This window comes from Ursus arctos, unplaced genomic scaffold (genome assembly GCF_023065955.2).
Source record: "Ursus arctos isolate Adak ecotype North America unplaced genomic scaffold, UrsArc2.0 scaffold_29, whole genome shotgun sequence".
In the NCBI taxonomy this organism is placed as follows: Eukaryota; Metazoa; Chordata; class Mammalia; order Carnivora; family Ursidae; genus Ursus; species Ursus arctos.
In genome coordinates, this window is record NW_026622974.1 from 24,322,003 (window position 1) to 24,340,568 (window position 18,566).

Below are 18,566 nucleotides of genomic sequence, written 5' to 3' on the forward strand. Positions count from 1 at the left end.
ATCTTAAGCCAGTGTTGGGTATAGCCAACTAGTTTACACTACAGAATCCCCCAAAAGGCCCAAGATTTGGCAGTGCCAGCTACCTCTGAGGATGACACTAAACAAAAGAAGTGGTTGTGTGACTATTTAAGAAGCAAATCTCTTCCCCAATTTCAGCCCCTTAACTGCTTCTCTCCCAACCAGCAGAAGCATAAAGCTTTTTCCCCTGGAGAGGATAAAGCAGAGGGTGTCTGGAATGGAAATTCCAGGCACTCTGAGAGCAGGAAGATGTTACTAAAAGCAAGAAAGATATTAAGAAAAAGTTGACATGCATACAAGTCCTTTCTTCTACAAGCTGTGTACCCAGGACAGTTCATCATATTCTGACTCGCATTCTTTTTGAATTCGTTCAAAATTAAAAAAAAAAAAATGGAAGAAATCACTAACCAGAGAAAAACAATTTAAAAGCATTACTGGCAACCCTAAAAAAGTCACTAGATCCACAGAATTTATTAGTAAGTTTTGTTAAACTTTAAAGTGACTGTCATGCTACATAAACTGTTCCAGAATGTTTAGTAAAAAATGAGTAAAGGACTTGAATAGAAATTTCTCCGAAGAAAATGTACAAATGGCCAAGAGGTGGATACAAAATGCTCAACTTCAGTAAGCATAAGGGAAATGCAAATCAAAACCCCGATATGATCTCATACCAGTTAGGATGGCTATTATCATTATTATTTTTTAAGATAACAGGTGTTTGGGAGAATGTGGAGGACCCTTGTACACTGTTGGTAGGAAAGAAAATAGTATGGAGTTTCCTCAAAAAAATCAAAAATAGAACTACCATATGATAGAGCAATCCCTCTCAGGGTATTTATCCAAAAGAACTGAAATCAAGATCTCGAAGAGATATTTATGATCCTATGTTTATTGTAGCATTATACATAATAGTCAAGATATAGAAACAATCTATTGACGAAGGAATGGGTAAAGAAAAAATGTGGTATATACGCACAGTAGAGTATTATTTAGCCTTAAAAAAGGAGGGAATCCTGCCATATTCTACAAGAGGGATGAACGTTGGCATTATGCTAAATGACATGGTTCAATCACAGAAGCACAAATGCTACATGATTCCACTTATATGAGGTATCTAAAATAGTCAAATTCATAGAAGCAGAGAGTAGAATGTTATTGGCCAGGCACTGGGAGGAGGGAGAAATTGGGGTAGCTATTCAACAGGTGTAAAGTTTCAGTTATGCAAATGAATATGCTCTAGAGATCCGCTATACAACATCATCTCTACAGTTACTAATACTGTATTATACATTTAAAAATTTGTTAAGAGTTTCGATCTCATGTTAAACGCTCTTACCATTACCACAACAAAAATCATAAAGTCACCTGAGTTTATTTTACCAAACTGGTATAAACTAAATACCAACTGTTTAAAAAGATAAAACAAAAATAAAACCACAATCCATTATCACCATAAATACAGTTTTGAAAATAAATCAAATTCTATTAAATCAAATTATTTAGCACAATATTAAAAGAATGACGCCCTTGGCAAGCAGGGCTTATTTCATGAAAACCAAGGTGGTTTAAGAATAGACACTTATTAATATAATAATCCCTATTAATAAGTCAAAAAGAAAAGTTCAGACTACTTGGGTTGACATGTCTAAACTCATTTGATAATTTTCAAAAAATATTCCTGATTTTCAAGAAGCTGTTCTCCTAATAAAATAATAAGAGCAGAATACTTCCGTAACATGATATAGAAAACATTTTACCCCAGAAGCTAACCTCATATATAACTGAGAAATAAATACAGAATTACTGTAAAGTGGAGCACAATGCAGATAAGGTGCATACAGTTATTGTTATTTCTTGACACTATCTGGAACTTTTGATGACACAATAAAAAAATTTAGTCAAAAGTTTAATAAATTGAAAGGTTGTCCACCTAGAAAACCCAAATGAATCAACTAAGAACTTTAGAGTATTACTAGAATACATGAATGTGGGCTGTTAAAAAATAATAGCCTTTTTAAATGCCAAGAATATCAATTTAGAAAATGTAATAGATGAAACTTTATTAGCACAAGAAAGTTTAGCATATATAGGAATAAACATTTGAAAATGTTTGCAGGATCTATATTATATAAATGACTAGATATTTCTCAGAAACATAAAAGAACCTGACTAAATGGAGAGACTTAATATGGTAAATATTCTAATCTCTCTCAAATTAATGTGTTGTTCTAATTAATTTCAACTTAACCTCTAGTAATTTTTTTAATTAAAAAAGTGATTCTAGAGTACAAATTTAGTAGATAACATGAGGACAGACAGAATGAGTGAACTATCACAGAAATCAGAAACAGACAATATTGTAAATCAGAATTTTGCATAAGATAATAGTAGAATTGTGAATCAGTAGCAAAAGAACATTGTCCCAACAATGATGCTGGATAATTGCCTAATATCTAGATATTTAAAACTAGTTTCTCACTTTACAGCTTCACTGAAAACATAGTTCAGGTAAGTTAAAGAACTGACAGTACCGTGAATAAAAATAAAGAGGTAAACTTATTAAAGAGGTTGATGGAGGGGAGCCTGGGTGGCCCAGTCAGTTAAGCCTCTGCCTTCAGCTCAGATCGTGATCCAGGATCCTGGGATTGAGCCCCAAGCCAGGCTCCCTGCTCAGTGGGGAGTCTGCTTCTCCCTCTGCCCTTCCCCCTGCTTATGCTCTCCTTTTCTCTCTCAAATAAATAAATAAATAAAATCTTAAAAAAAAATAGGTTGATGGAAATAAATGTGAATATGCACAAACCACAAGGGAAAACAGGTTCCCTAAATAGAACTTAATTGAAGGAAGGGATGCTAAATGAAAAGATCAGTAGATTTCATTACAAAATAATTAAAACCTTTTATATATCAAGAACCATTATAAATAACATAAAAGACAGATGACCCAAAGGATGGAGATATATACATATATATATGTGTGTGTGTGTGTGTGTGTGTGTGTGTATATATATATATATATATATATATATATATATATATATATCAAGAAATATGTAAATGTCTTTAATTTATGAAGAGCTCACCAAACAAAATGACAAATGAATAAATAAGGAGAAACACATTAGAAAAGGGATAATAGATACAAAAGAGGAAAGGCAAGTGTTCAGTAAACATAAGAAATTTTCTCTTTTACACTGAAATACTAATTTAGTCTACCAAGTTCATGAATATCTGTATATATACATCTATCCATCTCTCTGTAGCCAAGACTGGCAGAAATACAAGGTAACTTCTGCTTTTATAATATATTATTTAGAGTGGGGATTGTAAATCTTTTTTGTAAAAGGCAAGATAGTAAATATTTCCAACTTTGTGGGTTATATGGTCTATGTCACAACTACTCAACTCTGCTACCGTAGCACAAATATGTAGACAAATAGACAGGAATGTGTTCCAATAAAATTGTATTTGAAAATATAAGTAATAGGCCAGATCTCTATTGAAAGCCATAAATATATATATATCATTTGATCAAGCAACTTCCTTTTAAGAATGTATTTTATACAAGCCATTATGCTTATGAGTATTGATATTCACCAAATAATTTATTTAATGTCTAACCATATGGTTTTAAATAAAGCAGTTACCCTTCACAATGGATGACTATGTCATATCCCAAAATTATGTCATAGAAAAATACTAATGATATCAGAAAATATCTATAATCAATTGAAAAAAGTTGGTTTCCATCGATTATACACAATATGACTCTATGTCTTCATTCACACTCACACACACACACACACACACACAGAGAGACTTTTAGAGATTAAAGAACAGATTTGCAAATCACACTGCCTGAATTAAAATTCAGGTACCACTCTGGAAAACAGTATGGAGTTTCCTCAAAAAGTTAAAAATAGAACTACCCTACGATCCAGCAATTGCACATCTAGTTATTTATCCAAAGGATACAAAAATACTAATTCAAAGGGACACATGCACCCTGATGTTCATAGCAGCATTATCTATGATAGCCAAATTATGGAAAGAGCCCAAGTGTTCATCGAATGATGAATGGATAAGGAAGATGTGGCATATATTCACAACGGAATATTACTCAGCCATAAAATAGAATGAAGTCTTGCCATTTGCAACAACATGGATGGAGCTAGAGAGTATTATGCTAAGTGAAATAAATCAGTCATAGAAAGACAAATACCATGTGATCTCACTCGTGTGGAATTTAAGAAACAAAACACGACATCAAAAACTAAGGATATACTGCATGGTGACTAACATAATATAATAAAAAATTATTATTAAAAAAAAAAGAAACAAAACAAACCACAAAGGGGGGAAAAAAGAAAGAGGCAAACCAAAAAACCGACTCTTAACTATAGAGAACAAATCGAAGATTACTGGGAGAGGTGTGGGGGGGGGGGCGGTGGGTGAAATAGGTGATGAGGATTAAGGAGTGCACTTGTTGTGTTGAGCACCGGGTGTTGTATGGAAGTGTTGAATCACCATATTGTATACCTGAAACTAATATTACACTGTAAACTAACTGAAATTAAAAAAATTCAGGTACCATAACTTCCTGTACGAATTTAGTCAAGTCATTTAGTATCTCTGAGCCTCAACTTCCTTATCTGTGAAATGGAAAGAGGAATTGTGCTTAGCTCATGAAGTGTTGTGAGAATTAGAGACAATACACTAAACACTTGGAATATCTCAATAAATCGTATATATAGCTCACTTGCATATAATAGGTATGTTATTTTATAATTATATGAAAATGTTAAATTTTTGCATTTGAGAATTTCATAATTCACTTTCAATATCATAGTAAAGTAAAATTGTCTATTAGTAAATATCATTTTCAAGAATTCAGTCAATTGTGAGGAGCATTAAGCTGGTCCAAAAAGCAAAATTTATATCTGATTTTAAAGAAGCAATTTCACAGACTGCTAATGCCCTTTTTCTTCAGAGGAAGAAATCTGGAGATGTTTTTATCTCAGGTGAGAGATGCAGATCTTGGGCTAGTAATGTACTGTCTCATTGGTAACTAGCAGTCAGAGCAACCTGGCCTAAGGCAGGGACATGAAACGTTCACCCAGCTTCAAGAGCTTATGCCCGGGCAGGAGATGCATCTGAAAGCAAATCAATGTGACCCTTGCTTCTTATTTGAATAAACCAGCAGATACAAGCAGTTTCTCTAGGATTTGAGTCCAGAAATGTTCTCCCTGCATGACAGACTCTTTGTCCCTGACTATACTTTCATTTAAAACCAAGCAATCTATCTCCCCTCTCTTTCTGGGATATCTGAGGAATGAGCAATTAAAACTCAAGTAAAATCCAGGGGAGCTACCTAAAGTTCCAATAAGTAGTTCCCAGAATCCCCGTCACTGGATAGCCTTTCTCCTCTTCTCTTCCTTTTCTCTTCTCTTTCTCACTCTCTCTCTCTCCAATCTCTCTCTCTTACTCAGGACTGTTCCTTAATCATTAAAAGATTAAATATCCATCCTAATATGCTCCATTCAGATCAGCAAAAGTTCTGCATTATAAACCCATGCTTCTGCACATCACAGCTATCTTACTTCCTTACCCCCTCGCCTCCAGAACACTGGCTTTCTTTCAACTCCATAAACACTCCAAGCTTCTTTCAAATCATTCCTTCCCATCATGGAATCCCAACACCCGAATTCACTTCAACAGTGCAGGCATGTGACAGATGCTGCAGTCAACACATCTGCATGAGACTTTGATTTAGTAGTTTAAAAAAGGAGATAAGAGCATGCAGGGCCTCTGTTTAGCTGGGGTGGGTGAGGGAAAAGAAGTGTGGTTTGGGGGAAGTCATAGCAATTGTTCCATGGTTCTGTAGCAATGCAGCTTCTTGACCCAGCTGTAGCAACAGCTCCCTCTCCAGGGATGGTTTTGGAGGTGTCTCTAGGAACCCCAGCCTATAGTCTGTTCCTCTAGCTCTTCCTGTGATTCCGTAACCATGTAAGCCTTCCTACTTACAATGATCGGAGTGGATGGTTTATGGTCGTCAACAGAGATTCTTCCTATGACTCACCTTACAAGGCTGTGTTTGCATTTCTTGGACATTATTCATAAGAGATTTGGAAAAATACTGGGAGGTTTTAAAGACTATATCGAGTCCAGCAGAAATCATATGAATTGGCAGAACAGGCCATTATAAAATTCTAGTGACCCATCATATTATGATGTGTCAATATAGGTTCATCAATTGTAACAGATGTGCCACTCTGGTGGGGGACGTCAATAATGTGGGGAAGCTATGCATTCTGGGGAGTAGGAAACATATAAGAGTCCTCTTTACTTTCCTCTCAATTTTGCTGTGAACCTAAAACTACTCCAAAAAAGTCTTTAAAAAAAACTTCCAGTGAACTGCCATGACCCTGTCATTGATTCAACATGGTTGTTCACTGCCAAATCAGAGTATATTGGACTAGGTTCTAAAGATATAAACATGAATAAAAATGGCCCCTATAATTATAGGTCATAAACACAAAAAGACAATACAAATCATAAGGGTAATTATACATTCATATGGATTATCTCTTTTTGTTTTCGATTAACTTTATAAGATGACTACTGTTACCTCCTTATTACTGATGAGGCTTAGAGAGCTTGATGGGCTTGCCTGCAATCACAATGCTAACGAGTGGCTCCGAGAGGGCTTAAATACAAATTTGACCATAGCACTTGAGCTCCTAGACACTACACAGCAGCAAATCACGTAGCAGTTCATTTACTTATTCAATGAATAGTTATTGACTCTGTCAGCTCTTATGTTATGGATCTTGATAATAGTTTGACTCACAAAAACAGGAAGTCAGAGAAACAAAGGCATGACCAGTGACCAGAGGCAGAAGGGAGAACCTAATGTGAAGACAGGCACAAGTCAATGTTCCGTACGTACATGAGGGATTCAATGGGATCACACACACTCAAGTGCCGCTAGCTCTAGACGTTCTGCTTGGAGTTGAGGAGAGAGAAAAGATCCAGTTCTGCCAGTGTCTGTGTGTTTAGTCACTTGCTGTGGCCTCAGCACCAAGCCTCCACTGTATTTGTGTGAGGAAGGGAGAAAGCAATTTCTGAGCTAATCCCATATGGTAAATTTATAGTAGTGGAATGAATAAATTCTGTGCAGGGGGCATCAGAAAGGGGTAGTAAGAGGTCAGAAACATTTCAAAGAAAAAAATAACTGAGCCTTGAAGAACGAGTAAGCTTTTATAATGAGTTTTTTAGATCAATCTGCCCTAGTTATCCTACTTGAATTTCTTGTCACAACACTGTATTTTAGGAGTTTCTTAAGGCTCTGAATCTATGAATACAATGTAAGAGTGAATATTGCTAGATAAATCTTTCAAAACTGGAAATTCTTATGTATGTCTTTCCCGTTTTGCTTCAGTATTTATATAAAGTGCTTGTTATATATGTCCTCATTCTATGAAGCTTCAAAGTATTTTTTGTGTGTATATATATACATGTATAAGTATATACATACATATATATACACAAACATTTGAATATACATATAAGCATGCATATGCATTGCATTTACATACATATTTACATACCCATATACACACACACATAAATACATACATGAGATTATCCCAACCTCAGCATTTTTGCAAAATGTCATATGGCATTCATAATAGCGATGCTAGTATTATGAGCTAGAACCTCATAATAGTGAAATTGCCCCTCCTAGTCTGTTTCCAGTCTTGGTTCCTTTGAAGCGGGCATTGCCCATTGCTATTCCTATCATTTCTAGCTTCCATGCCCTGCTCACTTTCTTCTCTCTTCAACCAAATCTTGATAGAAAATGATTCCAATAAGCTGGGACTTGGAAGGCACAGTGACAGATGAGTTTTCACACACACATATACAGAAATAGTCTCCATGTTTCCTTGGGAAAACATATATTGGACATATTTTTCAAAGAACCTAAAGACTTTTCACAGCTAGTATTGCATCCCAGGGAAGAATATAGTGGCAGCCCATCCATCCCCACTTCACAGATGAAGAACCAGGCAGAGGAGAGTTACAACAATGGCTCAAAATCATGCACAATGTCAAGAAACTGGAAGTGGGACCCATGGTTCCCACATCAGAGATTATCCCTTTTCTCTCTGTTATCAAACACTAACTCTTAAGGTTGCTAAATACATAGATAAGAAAAATATTCTGTCGCTAAATTCATGCTTTACTTGACAAGTGTTAAAAACACTTGACTTTTTTTTTTTTTTTTTGCTTTTGATACAAGAAGTTATTATAACTAGTAAAGGCTTAATGCCAGGTACTTTCTCCTTTGTTAACTTTTACACTAATGTAAAGGACCAGTGAACTGATTTTGTCAACTTCGGAAAAACCACTGCCTTGCTTGCTCATGAAACTATGGTAATTCTTTGGAAATATTTTTTTGCAGCCTTACTTAACATTTTTTTATGACAAGCAATAAAATATTTCTTAGACATTTGGCCCATCTCACATTAATGAGTCATATGCTTATCCTAGGTTATGTCACTTGATGCTCCTCCATGTGGAACTTCAGGTTATCTGATGACTATGTGATTATATAGGCGGACTTGATTGGGAAAAGGGGCAAAGACGACACCAGATTGCAGAACACCTTGGTAGCGTCAGAAAAAGTTTGCCAAAAAGGTCAAAATTACAACAAGATTGACACAAGCATGTGGGACAGGTTACCTCTGCCACTCATCAGCTACAATGAGGGCTGATTTGGGAATGGTTCCCATACTGCCTAGCATATTAGTTTGCAAAACGAAACAAAATACCACATAACAAAATACCACAAACCAGGCAGCTTATACAACGGAAATTTATAGTCTCACAGTTCTAGAGGTAGAAGTCCGAGATCAAGGTGTTGGCAGCGCCGGTTCCTTCTAAGGGCGGTGAGGAAAGGATCTGTTCCAGGCCTCTCTCCTAGCTTTTAGCAATGCTTAGCATTCCTTGGCTTCTGCTGCATCACTCTGATTTCTACCTTCATTTCTGTATGGATTCTCCCCATGTGTGTATATCTGTCTCCAATTTTCCCTTTTTATAAGGATACCAGCAAAACTGGACTAGAAGGTCCACCCTACTGTAGTATGAATTCATTTTAATTAATTACATCAACAATAACCTTATTTCAAATAAGGTCACATTCTAGGGTAACAGGGCTTTAACATATGAATTTTTGAGAAACACAATTCAGCCTATAATAGCTAGGGATAGAATTCATAGTCCAAATAAAATGCCCAATAGATGGGACTTAGGTGCTGGCTGAATTTTTCCCCAAGTCTACAAAGGAGGCAGGGACCTTTGGTCTAGTGCCAGGGAGTCAATTAGAGTCATACAAAGGGTTTAAAAGTGCCTTGAGACCACAATAAATGTGTGGCCCTGGTCAGTTGAGGTAGATGAATTTGACAATTTAGCAGATAACATCATCACCATTGGAATTACCCAAATGCATGACCTCTTGAAGTGTTTCAGACCTCTTTTATTTATAAAATAGAACAATGTTACTGTTGCTTAGGGAGTAGTAAAAGTCTCTAGATAAGATGTGAAGAAGCTGTTCAGAATCCCCTGGAGCCATGTGCTTTTTGACAATGATGAATGGAGATTGTGCCACTCCCTCATCTTGGTGTCCAGGAAAAGGGTCATGTGAACAGGGCCAAGCATGTGGTAAATAAAAATAACACATATTCTCCTTTGAATTTCATAGACTTTAAATGTACAAAACTGTATTTGTATTCTATTGCTGCATAACGAAGTATCGTCTATTAAGCAGTTTAAAACAAACATTTTAAAAAAACATTTTTTTAAAGATTTTATTTATTTATTTATTTGACAGAGAAACAGCCAGCGAGAGAGGGAACACAAGCAGGGGGAGTGGGAGAGGAAGAAGCAGGCTCCCAGCAGAGCAGGGAGCCCAATGCGGGGCGTGATCCCAGTGTCCCAAAGGCAGACGCTTAACGACTGAGTCACCCAGGCGCCTCAGATCCTGGTTTTAAAGTGCCTTGAGTGATGGACTGAAGGTTAGCTGGGAAGAGAGTTTAGATCTGGAAAGTCTTCACACATGGTGGTGCTGATTGTGGTAGGTAATCTAATCTCTGAGCCTCAATTGCCTCATCAGATAAAAAGTGAATAATATTAATGTTTATACGACTGTTGTGAAATCAAATGAGATAATTTCTAGAAAGTGTTTTTTTGGGGCGCCTGGGTGGCTCAGTCGTTAAGCATCTGCCTTCAGCTCAGGGCCTGATCCCAGAGTCCTGGGATTGAGCCCCACATCGGGTTCCCTGCTCCGCTGGGAGCCTACTTCTCCCTCTCCCACTCCCCCCTGCTTGTGTTACCTCTCTCGCTGGCTGTTTCTCTGCCAAATAAATAAATAAATAAAATCTTTAAAAAAAATGTTTTTTTAAACTGTAAAGCCTAAAGCAAATATGAATTAAGATTACCACAGAAAGTTTTAGCTTACTTCAGAAAGAACCAGAATTTCCAACCATTCCTTCCTTGAAATTGAATAATCATCCTAAAGGGTAAATGAAATCTGACAACCAAGAAATCCAAACTTCAGTAGAGACTTGTCTAACATTCATGTTGGTATGTTTCTGTGAATGTATAAGTGTGTGTGTGTGTGTGTGTGTGTGTGTGTGTGTGTGTGTTTGGGGAAGATACACCACGTTGAAATTGCATATACTAATTCAGTGGACAACATTATAAGGATAGGGAACACTCTTTTGAAAGAAATTCAACACTAAGTCCTTAAAGAAAAATCTAGAAGACTCATCTAGAATCAGGCAACTAGAGGTGAAGCCCTGACAAAGAGAAGAGGAAAGCATTTTCAATATTCAAGGAAACCATTCTGTCATGTTGTGCCTAGAAAACATTTTTAGACCTGTCGGAATGATTTGGGTCAGCTCCATTTGATAAACAGATTTAAGTCATCACACAAATAAGTGTTCAGGCACTTGCTGCTACATTCCTGTTACACCTCTGGTCACCCATCTCATGGAACATTATCACTAGCATTTATTTCTGCCTTAAATGATTGAATCCTAAGAATTATTTATGCACTAAACCAGCTCTTACATAATATGTATTATATGCGAGGCACTGTTCTAAATTCCTTATTAATATTAACTCACAATGATAACTCATCTTGATAACAACCCTATAAAGTTGAAAGGATTGTTATATTTATTTAAAAAACAAAATAGGGGCACCTGGGTGGCTCAGTCTTTAAGCGTCTGCCTTTGGCTCAGGGCGTGATCCCGGCGTTCTGGGATGGAGCCCCACATCAGGCTCCTATGCTGGGAGCCTGCTTCTTCCTCTCCCACTCCCCCTGCTTGTGTTCCCTCTCTCACTGGCTGTCTCTCTCTCTCTCTCTGTCAAATGGATAAATAAAAATCTTTAAAAAAAATATAAATAAAAAAAAATAATAATAATTTGTTTCAAAATACTTTTCTTCTTATAAAAAGGGAAGTATTTTTCCCCAAATGTTGCCTCTCTTCCTTCTATCACATCTACAATTTATGTTAAGAAAAGATTCGAAATGCAATTGCTAAAGACTTTATCTTAGTAAAAATGACAGAACATAGACTGATTTCAGTAAAATTTTTGAAGCAAACAGGTTAGCCACACATAAAACGCACCATGATTAGAGAGGACATTGAGATTTTCTAAATAGTGTCAATTTTAATGAAGAACATTACCTCCCCACACAACAAAAGGCATCAAGTTGTCTTTTTTAAATTTACTGTTTCTTGAGCAGTACAGTGCTTTTCTAGAGTTTAAAAGTGCATACAGTTCAAAAATGCTTTGATTTTATTCTTACTACTTTCTAATAAACATGATGAAAATCCGCCATTTCCTATTCAAAGCAGGAAAGACATGCTCTTGGTATATTTTCTTACATTTTATTTTTCCAGCAAAATTTTCTAAAATCTCTCCCCATTTATGATGACGTTTCCAGGTTAAAAATAATCAGAAAAAAAAATTTCAAAGCCATAGATTGCTCTGCGTTACTCACACCTTGTTAAGCACACAATTAACCCAACTGTGACACTGTCTAGTAAACCATGCCTGGGTGTCTAAGCTCACTCTGCATAACAAAATATCATAAAATGGATGGTTTATCAACAACAGAAATTTATTTCTCATTGTTTTGGAGGCCAGAAATCTGAGATCAGGGTGCCAGCACAGTCTGCTTCTGGTGAGGACCCTCTTGCAGGTTGCAGACTGCTGACTTCTTGTTGTAATCTCACAAACAGAGGATACAAACTCTCTAATTCTAATCCCATTCTAATCTAATCCCATTCATGAGGCCTCTATGTCTAAGACCATGTCACCTCCCAAAGGCTCCACCTCCTAATACCATCACATTGGAGTTTGGTTTTCAACATATGGAATTTCAGGGGACACACAGGTTCAGTGCGTAACACTGGGTTTATTCTGAAAGCTCACAGGTATAAGTAGCAGAGAAAGCAAAAGGCCAGGAGCAGGACTGATACTTCTTACTTAAACAGAAAGGTAGTTCTGAGAAGAGTTTTAGTAAATTTAAATTTCATTTTGCAATTCTATATTTCAAGTTTCAGATTTGTACCAGATGCTTGAAATTCACATAACATTGTCACCAACATTAACTAGAAGGCAAAAGTTTATTGTAAGCAAGAGCACAAGATATTTGAGATCAAATCTCCTTCTTTGAGAAGTTTACCTACCTGGTACTAAAAATAGATAAATTTTCTTTGTGAGTTCAGGGGAAAGACCATTCACTGAGAGCTAAAGTGTGAAAAAAATATGAACATTTTATGAATTTGCCTCTCACACAAATGTATTTGAGGTTATTCTTATGACAATATTTAACAAGCAACGGCTACCATGGTCCTAAGACAATTGGCTCAAGTGCCACCACATCAAGACCAGCCCCAGAGCTGTGAGTGATGAGGGCCCAGATGAAGATAGCCTTGAATGCCTGACCTGAGAATTCATTCATTGGTTCCATTGCAACCAGCCTCCAAGATTTCTGATAATGTATGCAGAGCATTTTATAAACATAAATCACCACCTGAGTGTAAGGTTATAGAACTAGAGAAATAATAACAGCTAATGTTTATTTTATGTTTACTGTATTCCAGACATGTTGATAAGCACTTTACAACTATTATTTATTATCTTTGTTTTTTAAATGAGGAAACTGAAGCCTGAGAAGTTAATCTGTTCAGGGTCACAATGCCAGTAAGTCAGCAATGGAACCCTGGCAGTCTAGCTCAGGAGCCCATATTCTTTTTTTTTTTTTTAAGATTTTATTTATTTATTTGACAGAGAGAGACAGCCAGTGAGAGAGGGAACACAAGCAGGGGGAGGAGAACACAAGTGGGAGAGGAAGAAGCAGGCTCCCAGCAGAGGAGCCTGATGTGGGGCTCGATCCCAGAACGCTGGGATCACGCCCTGAGCCAAAGGCAGATGCTTAACGACTGCGCCACCCAGGTGCCCCAGGAGCCCATATTCTTAACCATACAATTCTGAATCAAAATGCTATCTCTTACATAAATAATGAGACTCCTTCCCCTTAAAAGGTACACCCAAACCTCCAGCATACTATTTATAGCAGTCATTAAAAAACTACTCATGGGGCACCTGGGTGGCTCAGTCAGTTAAGCATCCAACCCTTGATTTCAGCTCAGGTCATGATCTCAGGGTTGTGGGATTGAGTCCCACATCGGGCTCTGCACTCAGAAGGGAGTCTGCTTGAGATTCTCTCTCTCCCTCCCCCCTCCCCCCTGCTCATGCTCTTTTTTTCTCCCTCTCTCTAAAATAAATAAATCTTTTTTAAAAACTCACTCCTGAATATTTATATGTTTGTTATATATTGCTGCTTAATGAATTATCACAAAATTTGTCAGCTTAAAACAATAAGCACACATTATCACACAGTTACTGGGGGTCAGGAATCAAGATGAGGGGTCTGGCTCAAGGACTCTCATGTTGCTCTCAAACACTCATCTGAGGGTTTGATTGAGGCCAAGGACCTGCTTCAAGACGTCTCACTCGCATGGCTGTTGGCCTCAATTTTTGTCACACATACCTCTTCATAAGGCTACTTGAGTGTTCTCAGGACATGATAGTGGGCTTCCCCCAGAACAAGTGATCCAAAAAGGAGAGCAAGGCGGACACCATGTGTCTTACCTAACCTAATCTTAGAGGTCACATACCATATTTCTGTTTTAGCCCATCATTATAGGTGAGTCACAAAGTCCAACCCAAATTCAAAGGGAAGAGAATTAGGTTTCACCCTTTGAAGTTCCAGAATGTCAAAGAATTTTGGACATATTTTAAGCCTACCACTTACATCTATTTCATTGTAAATAATTTAAATAACTCTAGCTCTGTGACATCTTTTCTTCCTGCTATCTTTACTCCATTGCAATGTGCCAAAAATGCTGAGCTAACCACTTAGCTGAACATGCCCTCAATTTGTCCCAGGTCACCATTCATACCTATTGGGAGGGTCTCCATCAGAAGAAACACAAAAGTAGTCATTTACCTAAGCCCTGCCCTGCCGCCATGTGATACCCTGAATATCCTGTTTCTGTCACATTGACAAAATTGATAAATAAGCAAAATTTGTTTCACACTGTGATTGTCAGGAATTTTCCCTGGATCACAGAATCTGCCTTCTACTGCCCTGGGCCAGGATTCTCCACTCAGGTATGCCTGGCAAGTCACTCATCTCCTCAGAACCTCACTCTCAGCTGGCACTGAGTAGACTGATTCAATGTAAGCCAGAGTTTCTCAACTCTGGCACTATTAACATTTGGGGCTGGATATTCCTTTGTTGTAAAAGCCATCTTGTGCATTATAGGATATTTAACAGCCTCTCTGGTCTCTACCCATGAGATGCCACTTAACACATCCCATTTGTGATAAACAAAAATGTCTCCAGACATGGCCAAATACTCTCTGGAGGTGCAAAACTGCTCTTGATCAAGAACCACTAATCTAAGCTATTACGACTGAAATTGGCTGAGTAAAATATGTGATAGTATCACCATCAGATAAAACATATGCAGAGATGCCCCATGCTTCATCTGTATGAAGTAATCCAAGATATTTGGAGTTAAGCAAGAAAGATTTCAGTACAACTCAATTATTTAAATTAGGTCGTATCTCTCCAGTTGTCACTTTGCTTTCCTTCTACTAGCTGATTTCTGGGAAAGAGAAGATGCTCTATACAGCAGGTTATGATATGTTATCTTAAGGTTACCAATACTAGAAGAATCTGGAACAGGATAGAGGGGAAAGAAAACGAGGGGAAGTACAATGAGAATAAGGGTAGTAGTAAAAATAACTTATCATTTCCATGTTAAAATTATTGTAAGATAGCTATTAGATGTTTGTCTTTATGGGCCATGCCTTTATGGCAACCATGGACAAGTCACTTCACTAAACATTTTGCTCAAAATATTAACTAATTTAACTTTTTAACAACTCCATGCAGTAGATACTATTATTTTCCTTTTGACACACAAAGAAGCTGAGGCTGAGATATCTTGCTTAACAGCTAGTTTTAAAAAATGCTTTCATACCTCTCCCTCACTCCATGCTCACTCGTACTTCTCACTCCTCTACAGTGAGTCACACAAAGCCCTGAAAACTTAGAAAAACAATCACAGAAGTTCCCAAGTACATCCAGTTCTCCATTATCTGGAGAGAAATACTAAAACTAGAGTCAGTAGGAAAAGAAAAGTAATTTGACTAGAGATGCCAGTGCTAGTGCGAATGGGAAAATGGCCTCGTCTTCAAGGAGGCTGGGGGGAATAGGCTAAGCCAAGCTGATAAGAGATCAAGATTGGAGAGTGGTGTGAGGGAAGACAAAGACATTTTGTAAGGCAGAGGACAGATACAGTTAAAATACAACTTAGATTTTAGTAGAAACTTAACCCATGACCTTGTATGAAAATAGGAACTAATCCAAGAAAACTGATGTCAGCATTAGAATGTACCAAAAAAAAAAAAAATCCATTGTATGACACCATGAATAATTGTTGAGGGCCTACTTTTTGTGTCCAGTCATGCTTTGATTATTACCCTCCTCACTTCCCCTACTCAGAAGCCTTCAGCAGCTCTCTACTGTCTCCTTAGGCTGGTGTAAAAGGTCTTCTATAATCTGACCGTATTCTACCTTCTCAGCCCATTTTCCCTGAAATGACTTTCCCACCTCTAACCACAGTTACCTCTACTAAAATGCCCTTTCCTCAGTATTTGCTCTCTTAAAAATTTACCATCTTTCAGGGCTCAGATCAAATGTCCCCTTCTACATGACTCATCTCGAATTAACTCCAGTTGAAAGTCCCCTCTCACTTTGATACTTAACAGTTCCCAGTCTCTACCACTTTGAGGAAAGTTTGGAGTTTACCCTGTATTAGAGCTGTGGGGCACCTGGGTGGCGCAGTCAGTTAAGCGGCTGCCTTTAGATCAGGTCATGATCTCAGGGTTTTGGGATCGAGCCCCACATTGGGCTCCCTGCTTGGTGGGGAACCTGCTTCTCCCACTCCCCCTGCTTATGTTCTCTCTCTCTGTGTCAAATAAATAAAATAAAATATTTTAAAAAACTAATGAGCTGTGTATCTGTCTATCCAGCTACTAAACAGTGAACATCTTAACAGGAAGGAACACGTTTTATTCCTCTTTGTCTACAAACTTTGAAAATCATAGTGCTCAATAAATAGTTGTTGAATTAAATTGAAATTTGAGTGTTTGACATCTTCATTTTTAAAGATTAAGCAAAAACTAAGCCAGCAGAAAAATTTCCACTTTCTGATATATGCTGCCACTGTCTTAATAACCTTGGCTTTTGTAGAACATTTTTTATTTCTGAAGAGCTTTATAAATAACCACTAGTTAACCTTTCAGTAACCCTGGCCTTATTGTATCAAGTAATAGGGAGATGATACCACACCCCTTTGGACAGCACTGGAAAGACTCTCCATGAAGGAGTGAAGTTGGATGCTTTTCAGAGCACAGGGAAGCAAGAAACCGGCAAATTCCAGATGCAGTGGCCTGTCAGTCACCACAGAGGGACTGGAGCGAAGATAAACACAGGGAAATTAAAGACTTTGTTTTCTGTTTCTCCTTTTTCTTTCTTACCATAGATGACATTATATCCCTATGTCTCCATATTTATTTTTATAAATTCTAGAAAATAACTCAAGTTCATTCTAGTCTAAAAATCTATTTTTGCATGAATTAAGTCCCAAATCCCAAAGTATAAGTTATTATGTGTAGTTGTGTTAGAGACAAACAGACCAAAATAACTTTGTTAAACTCATGAAAGAGCATAATAACACAGACATAGCCAACTTGAAGCCAAACCATTATGTAAACATGTAGATTAAAATCAGACTTTTTTTTTAAAAAAACACAATTCTTCCTTTTAATACAAGGAACAATGCTTGTTCTCTCTACAATAACCATTTATTCACACACGCAAAAAAAAATCAGATTCCACATAATTTTTCAGGAGCATATTTACTAACTAAACTAGAACACATGTGTACATAGATTTTAAGAGTTTGCCTACCTGAGCAGAATCCTTCATATGTTCACGGTATTTCCAGGGCTTGTGTTCTGGCATCATCCACAGCTGCAGCAGGGCCTTTTCCTTGAGAGCCTCCACTCCTAAGCCTTCCATCATGCTGTTGCCCAGAGTGGTCCTCTTGTGGCAGAAGAGTTAAAAGACTAGCTGCTGCATATAGCCTTCTCCAGTATTCTCCCCAACAGAATTACTCACTCATTCCCCTGAGACAGCATAGAATCATGCTTAATAGAATTTATTTCAACATATTAGTCAAATATTTGCTATGTGCTAAGCACCATACACCCACTAAACCTCTGTAATACTCTGCCTTATAGCTAAGTGTGTACACAGTGTTTCTAAAAAATTGTAGGCATCTTAACTATAGAACTGATATTATCACTAACACATTGTTTGAGGAACTTCACGTATACTAAAGCATTTATTATTTAAATTGGATAATACTTGAACACATTTTCCCATGGAAACATTAAACCCAGTAGATATTCCCAGGTCAGGACATAAAGGTATATTAAGTTGGCCAAAGTGGAGAATCAAGCTTTCCCTTCAAAATTGTTTGTGATTTTCTAAATTCATTTTTAAAGAATATCTGAATTTGGTGATAAATACATCATTCTTACAAGAAAACTGTGCAAAGAAGTTTGTATAGTGATATCTAGACTCATGTATAGCATTAAAAATTAGAAGCAACTTACATTTCCAACAACAGAAAATTACTTATTAAATGTAATAATAAATTATGTTTCGTTCATACACTAGAACACCATAAAGCCTTTAAAAATTGTGTTATAAAAAATTAGCATATTGTGCAAAAATATTTATATTATTAACTGAAAAAAATTGAACACTTTAGGAATTTGTCTCTCACCTTAATATATCTGAGGTCATATTTATGACAATATTTTACAGG

The 18,566-nt window shown here is 37.0% G+C and overlaps 1 long non-coding RNA gene across 1 annotated transcript in view; it reads right to left on the reverse strand.

Annotated features, from left to right (window-relative positions):
- Positions 1-18,287, reverse strand: part of LOC123001471 (uncharacterized) — a 57,099-nt gene extending 38,812 nt beyond the window's left edge. The window contains exon 1 of the long non-coding RNA XR_007190182.2: positions 17,642-18,287. This is a non-coding gene — a long non-coding RNA (uncharacterized LOC123001471). The remainder of the gene's footprint in view (positions 1-17,641) is intronic.
- Between the last annotated feature and the right edge of the window lie 279 nt (positions 18,288-18,566).